General features: G+C 43.4%; 1 long non-coding RNA gene across 1 annotated transcript; it reads right to left on the bottom strand.

The window, feature by feature from the left end:
* Positions 1–3,487: 3,487 nt before the first annotated feature.
* Positions 3,488–4,891, bottom strand: LOC119359362. Its single transcript, XR_005172491.1, has 4 exons — positions 4,803–4,891; positions 4,413–4,515; positions 4,203–4,305; positions 3,488–3,803 (listed from the first exon to the last, which is right to left on the bottom strand). It is a non-coding gene; the product is annotated as an uncharacterized LOC119359362 (long non-coding RNA).
* Positions 4,892–17,672: the final 12,781 nt, after the last annotated feature.

Below are 17,672 nucleotides of genomic sequence, written 5' to 3'. Positions count from 1 at the left end.
TGTAATCTACAAATGTTTTTAGCAACTAAATACCGGTTTTAAATAGGAAACTCGCTCGTTGGCGGATTTTGTTCTCGGGTCGTGATGAAATTGTGTTCTTTGCAATTTTACTACCTGAGTTGTTCGACCTAAACTTCTCCGAGTTCTAGGTTGAACTTCCGACAATATTGCCCAAATGGGGCTCGTGATATACCGTTGGAAAGCTATGGACACCAGTATCATGACCCAAATTAAATTTTTGGCAAAATGTAAGCCGTTTAAGAGCAGTTTTGAAAACCATTTTTTCTTCATACAAAAAACATGAATCGTATTTTCGATCGCATTTCTAAACCGTTTATCGGAATGAGGCAAATAATATGGCGTTGGAAAGCTGCTGTAAAACTGCTCCTTCCACATGTTGAAAGTTTTCTCTAATTCCTTATAGTTAAAGAGTAATTTGGAAAATCATAAAATTTAGAAAATCGAACAACCGATTTCATATTTTCGATGTCATTTCTAAACGGCCAATCCAATTCAGGCAAATGATATGGCCTTGGAAAGCTTATGAAAATGTGTTACTTTCTCTTGTTGAAAGTTTTTCTACTTTTGAACGGTTTAAAAGTAATTTAGAAAACGGTACAAGTTCCACTGACTTCGTATTTTCAAGCTAATTTTTTAACCTTACGTCCGAATGCAGCAAATGATATGGCGTTGGAAAGCTTGAGGAAATGCGAAACTATTTGGTATATATTATTTCTCCCAATTCATTACGGTTTTATGTCAATTTTGAAAATGGTTAAAAACGTATTTTTGATGTAATTTTTACAACTTTTATCGGAATGGGGCAAATAATATACCGTTAAAAAAGCTACGAAAAATGCAAAACTTTTTCTTGTTGATAGTTTTCTCTAATTCCTAGCCATTTTCAAGTAATTTCAAAAATGGCGGGGTTATTCGTTCTTCCTTTATCGCGAAACAGATTCTTCAAAAATGCACCACATGAAGAACTTGAACTTCTCGGCATGTGTACTTGAACTTCACTCTATTTTTTCTCGTGCTTTTCTTGCTCGTAGCTCTTCATCCACTGCTCGTAGCTTTTCATCCACTCACTGGAATTGAGCAAGTGATATACCGATGGAAAGCTATTGTAAACATGCAAATTTCCCGTGTTGATCAGTTTTTCATACTCGCAATGATTTTAAAAGTTTTTCATATGAAATTCATTTAGTGTAGTTGGTGAACTTCCTGCTGTTTTCACGTTGAACTTCTGTGACATATTTTCGTTTGTAATTTTGTCATCTATTTCGTTAGTGTTACACAAATGATATTTTTTTTGTACAAACCTCTCTCACAATATTTTTTTAACTTTCTCCGTCCGAGGACTTGAACTTACACAAATGATATTCCCGCCATTTTGAAATAAATTAGAAAATGACGAGATCATGATTTTTGCCTTCATCGCGAATGGAAATGCACGGCGTGAAGTAGTTGAACTTCTCGGGCATGTCTGTTTGAACTTCACTCTGTTTTTGACGTGCTAGTTTTTGCAATGCGTGAAGTAGTTGAACTTCTGGGGCAAGTCTGTTTGAACTTCACTCTGTTTCACTTTATTGTATTTTTCTTATATGACATACACACCATGTAGTACGTGAACTTCCGGTTATTATCACTTTGAACTTCTGTCTAGTTTGAGAGAATTATTTTAAAACACAAAAAATAACATATTTTTTATGTATTTTGGACATCTAAATACACGGTGAACCTCTCTCACAAGAATTTTTTAAACTTTTCCTCGCCGAGCACTTGAACTTCTAGCAACCATTTTTTTCCGTTTATGAGTTGTTTTTATAAGTGCAAAAAATGGCCGAGCACTTGAACTTCTAGCAACCATTTTTTTCCGTTTATGAGTTGTTTTTATAAGTGCAAAAAATGGCGTTGTGTTTTTTTGAATAGATAAATCCTAGGTTTTAATAAACTCCGAACTTCTCTGTTATTTCAATTTGAACTTCACCTTTTCATATTTTGAGTAAAGAATTGTATTCGATTTTTATACAAAAAATCGAACATGAAAATACAAGGTGAACCCCTCTCGCAAGAATTTTTGAACTTCTCCGGACAGAGCACTTGAACTTCTTTCAACAAACCTTTTATGCTTTTATTTTTCTATACTTTTATTCTCACCTAAAATGCATTCCTTGCAGTACTTGAACTTCTCATTGTTTTCACTATGAACTTCTTTCAATAGGTAAGAATTTTTTGAATACATCAAAACGTGTTTTAAATGGTATACATGAAATTTTTAAACCATTCATCGAAATGTGGCACATAATATACCCGGTGGAAAGCTTATGAATTGCAGCAAGTTTTTCATGTAGACATGTGTTACAAATTCGTTGCCGTTCGAGAGCAGTTTTTAAAATGGCAAAACAATGTTGTTTTTTGCTTTTTAAAACAACATGTAAATGAACGACGGACGTCCCGTAAATATAATTTTTGAAACGTGCAGGGTGGAGCATGTGAACTTCTTGCAACAAACCTTTTAGGCTTTTAGTTTTGTATTTTTTTCCTCTTCTGAAATGAAGTAGTTGAACTTTCCGCTGTTTTCACCTTGAACTTCTGTCACATATTTTTGTTCAACATCTCCCACAAGAATTTTTTAACTTTCTCGGGTAGAGCACTTGAACTTCTAGCAACAAATTTTTTAGCATTTTCTTTTTCATTGTTTTTTAATACAAAATTCACGCCATGTAATAAGTGAATTTCTGGCAGTTATCAATCTAAACTTCTCCCGGCTACGTGAAAATATTCGAGCTTTTATAGACATTGAACCGCTCTACCTTTTTTATTTTGAACTTCATTGTGTATTTTTAGAAATGTGAAAACCGGAGGCTTTTTTAGAAACATTGAACTTCTTCGTTATGTCGAACTCAACTTATTGGTTTTATTCTTTAGTAACTGGAAAAAATCAAATAAATATCAAAATGCTCCACGTTTTCCAATTGAACTTCTTGGTTTTGTTCATTAGTAACGAGAAAAGACGAGTTTTTTATATAGATTGAACTGCTCCATTTTTTAAAATTGAATTTCTTGGTTTTAATCTTTACTATTGGGGTAATCTAAGTTTTAACAAACATCAACTAGCTTCATTAAATTTGGACTTCTTGGTGTTATTCATTAGTAACCGGAAAAGTCCTTGTTATACAAACAAAAAAATTGTTATTTCAATGCAAGTTTCTTGGTTTTATTATTAGAAACGGGCAAATGTTTTTTAATTACGATTGAACTACTCCGTTATTTTAATTTGAACTTCTTGGTTTTATTTATAGAACCGAAAAAATGAATTGTTTATTAAAATCGAACTACTGTGTTAGTTTAATTCAAACTTCTTAGTTCATTTAGAAAATGCGACCAAGAAACAAGTGAATTATTGAACGGTGGATGAAGACCATCCTAAGAAAAAAAATCAGTAGTGGCAGCAGCAACCACTGAATAATCCATCAACTCCCCGTAAAGTTGTTGTAGGTTCTTTACATGTACATATCTAATTTTCTTTACACATGACGGTAGCATTGCCACTATCATATTTGCAGGCAATATGGTTTTGAGGCTAAGGGAGTCCATCTCAATAATACACAGGATGTGAGATCGCATACCCTTGATTCGCACCCAAAAAACAACACAAAGATCACACACTCCATTACTGAACTCCGACATTCTTTATGAACCTTATGTGACCTTCTCCCTGCCTTTATGGTGACCTTCTCCCTACCTGTGTGGTGACCTTATTCCTCCACAAAGGAACAAAAGAAATCAAGTTCTTTCACCTAAGGAACAAAATTTTCTTCAATCGGGAACTAAAAAATTGTGGACATATATAAAAAAGCAACATCATTATCTTTTAACCATGGACAGTAGCAAGTTGAAACACAAAAACAAAGACAATAGCAGCTAAACTCTACCGATATGGAGCCTGGCAAAGGGGAGATGCACCTCTGCTAGGGCCACACCCATGGCACGGGCGAAACATGCAAATTTTTCATGTAAAAAAGTCATGCTTTATTACATTTTGGACTTTTGCTTATATTATATATGAACTTCTTTCCTCATTTTATGAATTGTTTGGTTAAAAAAATTAATTGATGTTCTGATGAACTTATTTTTGGCATCTATTCGATGAACCTACAGGGGCAAAAGGTTTGTTACAGTGGATGTGTTGAACATACACAAAGAGAATGGGGAAGGAGTAACAAGTAACAATTTTGCTCATCATTTTGCCCCAGTTGCTTCTACTGCTGCTGCTAGGGTCATCAGCACACTCCATGTTTCCTGTTAGAGCAAAAAACATAAATTAACACTTGGCATGGTACCACAAACTTTGAATGCCTCCAGATTAGGATTATGGTCTTCACAACAGCAATAAGTGTTGCACCTACCTGGCACCAAGGGAAAGAAAGGAGAGGTGGTCCTCGTGTACACCCTGTAGCTCGTCAGCCACTTGCCACTCATGGTTTCATCAGCTCCCGTATCAGCTCCAGGCTGCAACAAAGAAAGCGCACACACAAGAACGACAGGGTTAATAACATCCATCCATCACCAGCAGCAAAGAAAGCGCCAAATCAAATTGAAACCCAGAAACATCAAGACAGGATCAAATCACACAAATTCAAGAAAAAATTGCAATCTTTATCTTGTCCAAATTAACAAGAGATCTGCCCAGTAAAATAAGCAACTTGTCTATCTAGAGTCTAGACTGTACAGTTTGAAATTCCAATCTTGTCTGCAGAATATTGACAAGAAGGGGGAGGATGGGGAGAAGAGCATACCTAACCTAACCTCGGTGGTCATCCATCCCCATATGTATGACCTGCAGCCGACCCACTCCTCTGCTGCGGTTGCGACTGCCGGAGCCCGAGGCACCGCGTCGACGACCGGCAAGATCGTTTCTGCTGTTCAGCTATATGTAGTAGTTCAGGGTTCTCGCAAAAGCTAGAACTGTCGAGAAGGGATGACTGCTCGGGAAAGATGGCGTGAAAGATGGACAAATGCCCTTGTCGTTTAACAATCAGTAGTCACATAATAGTCTGTTAAGAATGCTAACAACTCACGCCATCATTCTAAGTAGAAAAGTCTTCAATCAACAAGAGAAAATTCTTTTACTTCTAGCCGCCTTCACCGTGTCAGATAAGACATTATACTTTACCTAGTGCATGTACTTATCAGGTGCTCAGTATGTTTTGCAGTTCTTTTTTTGGGGACCAGATTTTTGTAACTTGTAACTTGTAAGTAAAACAACAAGCATGATCTACTAGACTAATTAATGCCCCTCTTTGCTTCAAGAATGGTAGTGCAGCTGAGCTGACTCAGCAGTGCACATGCTTAGGATGATGATCTTGACTGAATATTAGTTAATCAGACAGTAGCTAGGATGAATCGATAAGAAGATGACATGAACACTACAAAAAAAATACACTTTCGTGATGATACGTGTTTGTCACAGTAGGTCACGTTTTCTGTCATGCATGTACATCCATGACAAATTTATGACAGAATCAAGATAGTCATACATGTGCTGTCGTAGAAGTGTTCCATGACATTACCAAAATTATCATCACGGAAGTGTCCACTTCCATGATGATAAATCGCGCGTCACATAAGTGCTTTCGTCAAGGGTGACCGACACGTGGCATCCACCGTAACGGAATGTCGTTAAGCTATCGGGTCCGGTTTTGGATCCGATAACCCGTTAACAGTCCCGACCAATGGGGATTTTCCACATGTAAAAGCATCATTGGCTGGAGGGAACACGTGCCGGCTCGTCGTTGGGACAGATGTCATCCACGCATTGGACCCAAAGCGCCTATGATACGTCGACACGTGGCATGGCCCAACAAAGGCCCATTCCTATGAAAAGGCCGGCCCATTTGACTTGGTCATAAGGTGGCGGGCTGGCCCACGGCAAGCCTGTTAATGGCATGTTCGCATATAGCCCATTTACAGCCCGCTAACCCAGGGCCTGTTTACGGCCTATCCGAATTAGGCCCAGTAGCGTCATCTGGGTCGTCCAATATAATTCCAGCCCGTTTTAACTTTCGGCACATGTATGGCCCATGAGGTCTTTCGGCCCATATGAGGCCCTTAGTAACCCTCGGCCCATTAACGGCCTGTGGTAAAACTGGTCCGTAATGAATAGTGTATCACTTTATACCCATTAACGGCCCATTATAGCTTTGGGCCGTTTCCAGCCCATGTTACCTTTCGGCCTTCTCAGGGCCCATTTATTCTTGGGCTCATTTCCAGCATTCGTTTACTTTCGGCCCGCTACTGTCATTTTCTGCTTGTGGGCCAAATTCAGCTTGTGGTTACAGTCGGCCCATTTGTGGCCCGTTAATACGTTGGTCCATTTTCATAGCGCCATCAAATACGGCCGATTAACGACGGCCCGTTATGGTCGGCCCATGAACGGACGATTTCAACTCTAGCCCATTTACGGCCATAATGTGGTCTGTTATTGGCCCATGTTTGGCCAACCGATCATATGGCCCGTAGAAGGCCCATTGATGATACGGCCCGTAGAAGGCCCATTGTGTCTACGACCCGTATAAGGCCCATTGTTTCTACGCCCCGTAGAAGGCCCATTGTTTCTATGGCCCTTAGAAGGCCCATTATTTTTACAGGACTGTGTTAACTACAGTAAAAATGTAGCCCATGGTTAATGTGGCCTAGTTTTTAAAAATAGGCTATTGCGGCCACTAGCAAACCGCGGAAAAAGAACTGCACTGACTACAAGAAAACAAATAAACAAGAAAATAAGGAAATAAATAGGCAAGCAACTTACGCTAGGCTGTCACGGCTATTACACATATTACATCCACTGGGCATCAAAGTTCGCCACAAGTGCAAATATAGGGAACAAAGCAGCATATAAACGCTGCAGCAAAACAAGTCCAGAACTGAAACCACTTCAGAAGAGCTCAAGAAATAATATCCTGGGTACCCATAATGCTGGCAAGATGCTTAGCAAGCTTATTAACTTTCTCTTGTTTGGCGCATAAATCCTCTAGCACTTGCTGTTGCACCAGAAAGTATGCATCTGAATTCTGCAGGGACTTCCTCAGTCCTTCGGCTTCCTGTCGCATAACATCTGATCGATGTCTTTCAACTTGAAGTTGAGACTCAAGAAGCCGAACTGATTCAGGCAGCGAGTTCGAAGAGCTGGTGCCAGCAGTAGTAGCCAGCAACTCGAACACTACATCAAGACAGGACTTTGGGGTTGTCTCAGTGTCTTCAATATAGTTTTTATCAGCTTTCTTGGAGACCAACAGGGATGTCTCACTATCTTCAACCTTATCTGCATTACTTCCTATACCATTGCATAACGGGGTACTCTTCTCCAATATTTTATCCGCATTCTAAAAGAGAAACAAACAAACACATCACAGGTTTACAATGTAGTATATGAAACTCGTTTTGGTAAACCAGTTCAGTAGTAAGGTGGACAGGATAACAGCATGAAACAAACATATATCTATGTAGTATGGTCACTGTATGGTCTATATTATTCTAGTTTATGTTGCCAAATCAAGATAGATACGGTTTGAATCATATATATTTAAGACAAAGCAGCTTAGACAGAATATAAGTGTGGGAAACTACACAGCAATAACAACACTTGTAAGGTGCATGGCATGAGAATATAACTGTTTATTCAATTGAAACCGAAATCAACATAGAGCAAGTTACAACAGCAAACACGTTAAAGAAACAGGTTTAAAACATACCTGTTGCGCCATTAGAGTTTCAATTGCATCCTTCAAATTCGAAATTAGTTGGTATGAGTAAATACAGTGATGCAAGAGTAAAGTAGTATGAACCATAGCTACGGAACCTGACCTGAGAACAATTTTTCTTCTACTTTAAGCGTTGACTTGGGGTTCGAAGTGGTGGTCCTCACGCTTTGGGCACTACAGTTGCCTTACTAATTGCTCGTGTTTTGGTGCTCTGTGGTGGAGATGGTGATGTGTCAACAGGAACTGGGTTACTATCTGCTGGGGTTGGGGTTAGAAGGGGTGTTGCTGGTTCTCTGTCCAACTGGGTAGGGGTACAATCTGCATGAGTCTGGGTTATGTTGGTGGGGCTGGTTCTTGGGCAAGTACAACCGTGATTCTATCTCCATCGACAGGTAGCATAGTCTTTTCTGAAGACCGTGCTTTTACTCCCACAGATACCGCCATCACCCCCTCCAATTGAAATGGCTAATAAATAAGAAAAGTAATTGAATGTACAGACATTGTAAGATAGACAGGTGCAATGGATAGTAGGGAAGAAAACAGGGCATGAAATAATTCACATTTATGTTGTCTAACCAAATAGAATAGTAGGACATAATTTCACATATATGATGGCTAATTAAACAGGATAGCATGACACAATTTCACATGTATGATGGCTAACTAAACAGGATAGAATGACATACTTCAAAATATGATGACATGATATAACTATACGATGTGTCTATTAAAGTGGTTGGCATGCCATAAATCACAAACATGTCGTCGACGGAAACATGATGGCATTATATAATTCACGGATAGAATGACATAATTCAAAATATGATGACTATGTGAACAGGATGAGATGATATAACTATATTATGTATTTAGAAAATGGGTTGGCATGCCATAATTCAGATACATGTTGTCTATGTAAACATCATGGCATGATATAATTCAAATATATGATTTATATACTAAGGAAGTGAGCAGAGGGCAATCACATATATGATGTGTCAACTAAGGAGATGCCATTCAATATCGTGTATATGATGTAAAAACTAAGCATTGCAATACAACATATGCATGATATGAGTAATATAACCCTGCCAAGTTTGAGCATACACCTCAAGGGGATAATAGGACTGGTCATCTGCCTCTGAATCCTCCTCTGAAGAGCTATCTGTAACTAGCAAGATATATGCTTCACCAGGTAGCATTGTCTGCTCTGAAGACCTTGTTTTCACTCCAGATTTCTCCATCACCAATTCAAATGGCTGATGCACAGGAAGAGCAGTTGAATATACAAACATTGTCGACAAAAGCAATGAGAAATACAAAAAAAGGACGGCAGGATATAATTCACATATATGACGCTTGGATAAACAACATGACATTGCATAATTCACATATATAATGCCTTGCAACAAGATAGCATTGCATAATTCACATATATAATGTCTTGCAACAAGATGGCATTGCATAATTCACATATATGGTAATTAGACACTAAACAGGTGGCATTCACACAAAGCATGTCTAAACTAAGCAAATGACATAGCAATGCAAGATACCATACGCACGATATGAGCATCATAACCCTGCCAAGTTAGAGCATGCACCTCGGGGGGGGGGAATAGGACTGGTCATCTGTCTCTGAATCCTCCTCTGAGGAGCTATCTGTAACCAGCAAGACATGCGCTTCGTCAGATAGCATTGTCTGCTCTGAAGACCTTGTTTCCACTCTAGATTTTTCCATGACCGTGTCGAATGGCTGATGCACAGGAAGAGTAATTCAATGTACTAAAATTGTTGACAAATTTAACACGTAATAAAAAATGATGTCATGATATAATTCACATATAAAATGACTGGCTAACCAGGGTGGCATTGCAAAATTCACATATATGATGCCTGGCTAAACAAGATGGCATTGCATGATTCACATATACGATAAAGAGACTAAACAGATGGCATTGACACAAAGCATGTCTAAACTAAGCAGATGACATCTTTGATGTATACAGTAAGCAATGCAAGGCACCATATGCATGATATTACCAACATCAGCATGCCATGTTAGAGCGAAGACCTCATGGGGTAAATAGGAGTGGTCTTCTGCTTCTGAATCCCCCTCAGAACAGTTATCTTCCTCTTGATTACGATCCGAAATGGGTGTAGGGGGCTGCCTTTGCACCACCATGGAGCGATGTCTGCACGAAATTTTATTGCCACGCAGGGCTCGTCTCTTTTGCTCTACATGTTCAGTTCCATTGTGTACAATAACTGACATGCATAGGAATAAAACATAGTGAGATTATGTAAGGAGTGCATGCACAAATCCAGAGTGATGATAGCAAACTGTGGATAGACCCAAAACAAATGATAGCAGGCAGATAATAGCTTTAGTTAAAAAATACAAATAATGGCTCCTTTAATGTTTGTTTGCACCCAACATGAAACTCATAGTAGACACCCGAGATTAACCAGATAGTAGACAGATAGTACTGATTGCTACCCCAATATGTACCCCACAACCATTTAAAAACTCAAGTTTCAGCATAAGTTTGGTCCTGAGTCGGAGTCTAATAGGTGAACACGACGATAAAGTAGCATGCCATCATATTAAGTGATGCATAATGTAAGCAGAAATGGAAGAGTGCGACCTCTCTTGCGGACCCGTGTAGTCCTCAAGGTCATCTGCTCAGTTGATGATGGTAATGCAGTTGTCGTGGCTGCGGGCGGCGGGGAAGAAGATCTGAGGCGGCGAAAGACAGTCTGGAGAGCATATCTCTGCTGTGGTGAACCCTTCCGTCGTTGGAGCAGCTGAGCTGGGGTGGAACACAGCACCGTAGGAGCAAGACAAACCACACAAGGTTTTCTTTGACACATATCTGTAACAGAAGTAATTGTGTAAGGGCTTGTTTGAATTTGGGGATTCTAACACTGCAGGGATAGGAAATAGACAAGAATAGGATAGGAATGCACGTGCAAAACAGAGAATTTAAAAACACAGGATTTCTGCCAATCTAGGTGTTTGGTTCACAAGAATTGGAAGATCATAGGATGCAAAGAAGCATGTAGAGATTAAGTCAAACCACAAGAAGTGTACAATCTCATTGGCGAAGCCATGTTGATCTCAGCGTGATTGGGTTGGTCGGTGAGGATGCTCCGGCTGACTTGGCTGTCGGAGGAGGGGAAGAAGATCTTAGGCGTCTGGAGATGGAGCCCGAGGTACTGCTCCACTGTGATGGAGGGTTTCGTCGTTGGAGCAGCTCCGGTGAGTTGTACGATGCCGAGACTGAAGCAGGACAAGAGAGACAACGTTAACCTGAGTGGAATTCTAATAGCATCTCCAATAGATGACGTAAAATACATAACCACAAAGTGCTAGATGTATACATCAGTCACTCATCTCTGAACTTAACTGTCGAAACTGAATTTAACTGTCGAAAATGAACTTAACTGTCGAAACTGAATTTTGCTATCGAAACTAAATTTTACTGTTGAAATTGAATGCACTAGAGGTGAGGCTACAAGTCAGTCGACTGACTTTTTCATCTATGGTCAGTCGATTTTGCAGCCGTTGGATACGAAATCAAGGGCCTGCAGTTCATCTTCAACCTACACCCCCGTGAGCCGCCAGCCACCACCGGCCAAACAGCCGCCCCTCGGCGCCCGCGGTCGGCGGTGCGTCGCCCCGCCCGCCCTGAAAACACTCCCCACCACCGGTCCGCCACAAGCGTCGCTTCAACTCCATTCGTGAAAGTGTTCAAAATGGATACATAGATATTTGTAAAGTACATACGAACCTGAATGTAGCAGATCCGTTGACTAAACCTCTCCCTAGAGCAAAACATGATCAACACCAAAACTCTATGGGTGTTCGATTCATCACAATGTAACTAGATTATTGACTCTAGTGCAAGTGGGAGACTGTTGGAAATATGCCCTAGAGGCAATAATAAAATGGTTATTATTATATTTCCTTGTTCATGATAATTGTCTATTGTTCATGCTATAATTGTGTTATCCAGAAATCGTAATACATGTGTGAATACATAGACCACAACACGTCCCTAGTGAGCCTCTAGTTGACTAGCTCGTTGATCAAAAGATAGTCATGGTTTCCTGACTATGGACATTAGATGTCATTGATAGCGGGATCACATCATTAGGAGAATGATGTGATGGACAAGACCCAATCCTAAGCATAGCTCAAAGATCGCGTAGTTCGTTTGCTAGAGCTTTTCCGAATGTCAAGTATCATTTCGTTAGACCATGAGATTGTGCAACTCCCGGATACCGTAGGAGTGCTTTGGGTGTACCAAACGTCACAACGTAACTGGGTGACTATAAAGGTGCACTACGGGTATCTCCAAAAGTGTCTGTTGGGTTGGCACGAATCGAGACTGGGATTTGTCACTCCGTATGACGGAGAGGTATCTCTGGGCCCACTCGGTAATGCATCATCATAATGAGCTCAATGTGACCAAGTGGTTGATCACGGGATCATGCATTACGGTACGAGTAAAGTGACTTGCCGGTAACGAGATTGAACGAGGTATTGGGATACCGACGATCGAGTCTCGGGTGAGTAACGTACCGCTTGACAAAGGGAATTGTATACGAGATTGATTGAATCCTCGACATCGTGGTTCATCCGATGAGATCATCGAGGAGCATGTGGGAGCCAACATGGGTATCCAGATCCCGCTATTGGTTATTGACCGGAGAGTCATCTTGGTCATGTCTGCGTGTCTCCCGAACCCGTAGGGTCTACACACTTAAGGTTCGGTGACGCTAGGGTTGTTGAGATATTAGTATGTGGTAACCCGAAAGTTGTTCGGAGTCCCGGATGAGATCCCGGACGTCACGAGGAGTTCCGGAATGGTCCGGAGGTGAAGAATTGTATATAGGAAGTCCAGTTTTGACCACCGGGAAAGTTTCGGGGTCACCGGTATTGTACCGGGACCACCGGAAGGGTCCCAGGGGTCCACCGGGTGGGGCCACGGGCCCCATGGGCTGAAGTGGGAGGGGAACCAGCCCCTGATGGGCTAGTGCGCCCCCCTTGGGCCTCCCCCTGCGCCTAGGGTTGGAAACCCTAGGGGTGGGGGGCGCCCCACTTGGCTTGGGGGGCAAGCCACCCCCTTGCCCCCCCCCATCTAGATGGGATCTAGAGGGGCCGGCGCCCCCCTGGACCCCTATATAAAGAGGGGGGAGGGCTGCGCACAAAAAAAGCCCCTGGCACCTCCCTCTCCCTCCCGTGACATCTCTCCCTCTCACTGAGCTTGGTGAAGCCCTGCCGAGATCACCGTTGCTTCCACCACCATGCCGTCGTGCTGCTAGATCTCCATCAACCTCTCATTTCCCCTTGCTGGATCAAGAAGGAGGAGACATGTTCCCAATCATACATGTGTTGAACGTGGAGGTGTCGTCCGTTCGGCACTCGCTTATCGGTGATTTGGATCACGACGAGTACGACTCCATCAACCCCGTTCTCTTGAACGCTTCCGCTCACGATCTACAAGGGTATGTAGATGCACTCCCCTTTCCCTCGTTGCTAGATAACTCCATAGATTGATCTTGGTGATGCGTAGAAAATTTTAAATTCTGCTACGTTCCCCAACATAAAGACAGCGCGCTGTACCGCTGCACCGGTGTCTCATTCCGGACTGCGGGTCTTTTGAGCCTGCCTGGCCTCGCGGCCCCTTGTTGGCTAGTCGCCGCAAGCTCGGCCTTCCACCTCGAGGACCTCCCCTGCAAAACACGGTTGTTATATGGCAATCAAAAACACGCAAGGATGGATCCCTTTTCAAAGTGTTGGGACTTCGGTCTCAGTTACCTGTGAGGCTGGAAGTAGCCCAGGGTAATCGGCCGTAATGGCCACCAAAGCGTTGCCGTTACTCAATTGGTAAAATACCCCATCAATCAGCTCCACGGATACGTCCGGATCCTCCTGGGAGGCCGGGTCAAGGGACCGTTCCGGGTCCTCGTGTTGTGGAGGGGGGTTGTTTATCTCCCTTACAGCCTGGCGCAGCTCCTGCGTGGAAATTGCTAGACTAAATACTTAATTATGGGAATATGAAACGGATGGGTGCGAAAAGGTCTCCACTTACCCAGCTCGGAGGATTGTACATAGAAAAACCGCCCTACGGGTTGACACAGAGGAATTCCTCCTCTTCTTCCTTGTACAAAGAGGATAAGATCTTTATTAGATCAGCAACCGATCCCGGCCCTTTACGGCCGTAGTGGGTGGCGTCATCCTCCCCGTTGAAATCCCACATGGGGTGGCCTCTATACTGAAGCGGCTGCACCCCCCGCATAATACATATGGCCATGACTTCGATCATGGTCAATCCGGATCGAGCTAACGAACTTACCCGGCTCATCAGGTAAAGAACGTCCCTGTCATCTTCCTCCAGGGAGCTCCATGGACGCCAGCTTCGGCGCTTCCTCAAAGGAGCGTTGTCGAACTCAGGAAGGTCGATTCGAATAGGATCCGGGAGGGGGACGTCTTCTATATAAAACCATTCTGAAGGCCAGTCTTCAGACGTCTTCTTTGGGGTACCGGACAGATATCCGGTCCCGGCAATGCACCACACTTCGGATCCGCCCACTTGATATATTGACCCCTTCTGAGAACGGGGCACAAGGCAGAACAGCTTTTTCCACAGCGCGAAATGAGCCTCACAGCCTAAAAACAGCTCGCAAAGGGCTACGAATCCCGCGATATGCAATATGGAGGCAGGCGTAAGATTGTGCAACTGGAGGCCGTAGAACTCCAGGAGCCCCCGGAGAAACGGATGAATTGGAAATCCGAGCCCTCTTACCAAATAAGGGACAAGGCATACATGGTCTCCCTTGGAGGGATTGGGAAGGCTCTCCGCTTGCTCTCCGCCATTATAGGTGGCGAGCCCGGCTCGAACCGGGACCATGTACGCCGGGGGAATAAATCCCTTGGTCTGAAGCATCACTAATTTGCTGTGCGGGATGGAACATCTCTCCCAATCTCCAGGCTTGGGGCTAGGGAGGCGAGAGGAGGAGTTGCGTCAACCGGCCATGATGGAATGGATCTCTATCAGATGCGCTCCGATGAAGGCTCGCCAAGGGAGGATGGTGTGATTTGGATCTGAATCCTCGTCTTCTTAATAGGCAGCTCATTCACACAGCTAGGGGGTAAATGTGAAAACACCCTGGCTCTTCACATTTGCTCGACACGTGTAAAGTGGCCATTATTGGGCGTGGGAGCCAAGGAGAGCAACATTCACAAGAGGCCGGACACTATTTCAATAGGTACACGGAATTCGAAGAGGAACCCGCCTTGCAATGCCGAAGACAATCTGCGCACCAGACTCATCATCATTTAAGCCTAGTTCGGGGGCTACTGAGGGAGTCCTGGATTAGGGGGTATCCGGACAGCCGGACTATATCCTTTGGCCGGACTGTTGGACTATGAAGATACAAGATTGAAGACTTCGTCTCGTGTCCGGGTGGGACTCTACTTGGCATGGAAGACAAGCTAGGCAATATGGATATGCATATCTCCTCCTTTGTAACCGACCTTGTGTAACCCTAGCCCCTCCCGGTGTCTATATAAACCGAAGGGTTTTAATCCGTAGGACAACATACAATCATACCATAGGCTAGCTTCTAGGGTTTAGCCTCTCTGATCTCATGGTAGATCTACTCTTGTACTACCCATATCATCAATATCAATCAAACAGGACGTAGGGTTTTACCTTCATCAAGAGGGCCAGAACTTGGGTAAAACATTGTGTCCCCTACCTCCTGTTACCATCAGGCCTAGACGCACAGTTCGGGACCCCCTACCCGAGATCCGCCGGTTTTGACACCGATAGTCGAGAACTACTCGTAACAAGGGAGCGGCAACCAAGGCTACGGAAAAAAAGAGGGCTCACCGCCACGCAGAGACCTCGAAAGATCTCTCACGGGCATGCGATGGCTCCCAGGAGCACCCTAGATGCAGAGGTGAACATGCCGAGCGGGCGGCGCTGGAGTCGTTATCCCTCGACGGCATGCCCGGTCAGCTCAATAAGCACCCCAATAAGCAGAAGGAGTTCATCCACCGCTTGGTGGAGCTGCTGAAGGAGAGCCTCGACGACATGCCTGCTGAGCTCAATGAGCAGGGGGAGTTGACTGTCGGCTTGGTGATGCTGCTGAAGAAGAGCATTACCTCAGAGAAGAAGGCGACCGGTGAAATCCTGCAACTTTAGGAGGACAACGCGAAGCTCTGCCACGAGCTCGACCTGCTGAAGGAGGAGAACGCCGGCTGGAAGAAGCTGCATGAGAATAGTAGTTCCTCGATGAAGATGTTGCATGCCCTCATCATGGAACAGAAGGAGGAGTTGGCGAAGCTCCGCATCGAGCACCCGGCTGATGTCAAGGTACGTAATGCGGCCGTGGAACAGATGATGAAGGCTCGCGTCGAGAAATCCCGCGTCATGGACACAATGATGAAGATGGCGGAGGAGACGCGCAAGGAGATGGAGGTTGTGGAGGCGATGAAGAAGCAGTTATGACTCCGCGGCCAGCAACCCTTCATGTAGTGAGAGCAGTGCCCCAGACTTGTGTGTGCGTCTTCCTCTTTTTAGGGGGTGATAATCCTCCTTCTTCTTTTGCTCCTGTGTTTCTTATTTTGCTTCGGGTGTTTCACCGCACGTCTCACCTTCTCTGCGAGGCATGAATAGAACAATGCTAAAAATGAGATGACTAGCAAATTAGATCATTCTTTTTCGCCAATAGAACAATGCCTCTTGCTAGTAATATATAATAAGAGTAGGGAGTAGAGGATATGGCACTGGGGTGCCGTGTTTCGTGCTCCTCCGTCGTACTCCAGTGGAAAACTTGAGTATATCGCACGGTTCTTTGCTCCTCCTCAGGTCGTCGGCATATTTATACGAGCGGTCAAATCACAAGGCCCCGCCTTCCAGCAGTAATGATCCGTCAAATCACAAAGGCCCTCGCCTCTCGTGAAAAGGACCAAGCTAGACTGCCCCGCCCTCTAGCCTTTTAAAAAATGTATACATTTGTATAGTAGTAGTAGTATCGATGGATTGCGCCATGGAGCAAAACTAACAAGATGTAATTAAAGAAAAAAGGAGGTACATATAGAGAGCGCTCGTCGCCAAATTATGCATATACTATATGACACTACCCACTATGAAGGTACTAGTAACATAGACTAGTAACTAGTCTATGCTACTCTCCACTATGACCAGCCAAAGTCGAGGCACGGATACCAACGAGGGCCTGGTTGTGTCTATATTTGGACAACTCACCCGACTGCATGCGCACCAGGCAGACGAAGCTCGTGTCATGTTGGTGCCGTGTGCGGCTCGCACATTCATCAGTCTTGCTATAAGTCACAGTAGATGCTATATAGGTCCGTCGGATCTTACATCAAGATCCGTGCAAAATTTTCTTTTCAGATTTTCTTTTTTCTCTCTTAAATCTTAGTCAAGTGAGACATTGCCACGCCATTAAACATAGGCTCAGGCGCCATTAATGGAGACATTGGGAAAGAGGTGGATGGCAGATGGAGGTCAAAGGGCTTGCATGCCTCCCATACTCAAATAGCTACCCTGCATGGCGCCTCCTAGCTAATAAAAAAGGGGATGTGTGGCGGCACGTAAGTGGTAAATAGAACGCCCACGGTTTCAATAATACTTGTGTTTCCGATTGTAACGTGACAACACTTGTTCCAAAATGACTTTGTTGATTGTTAATGTGTGCGCCTTTGCAAATCGGACAGCAAAATTACCATAGTATGTTGGTGCCATGTCATGACAGCAAGCCAAGTTTCATGATTTTCATGCGTGTTTCATATTTACATGAATTAAAAAACCAAGTTTCTCAATGTTTCCAGCCGAGCCATGATGCCCAGATGTTTGAATTTCATTC

Source organism: Triticum dicoccoides, chromosome 2A, assembly GCF_002162155.2.
Source record: "Triticum dicoccoides isolate Atlit2015 ecotype Zavitan chromosome 2A, WEW_v2.0, whole genome shotgun sequence".
NCBI lineage: Eukaryota > Viridiplantae > Streptophyta > Magnoliopsida > Poales > Poaceae > Triticum > Triticum dicoccoides.
The sequence above is the reverse complement of the archived record's forward strand: the minus strand, read 5'-3'. Positions and strand labels throughout refer to the sequence as shown.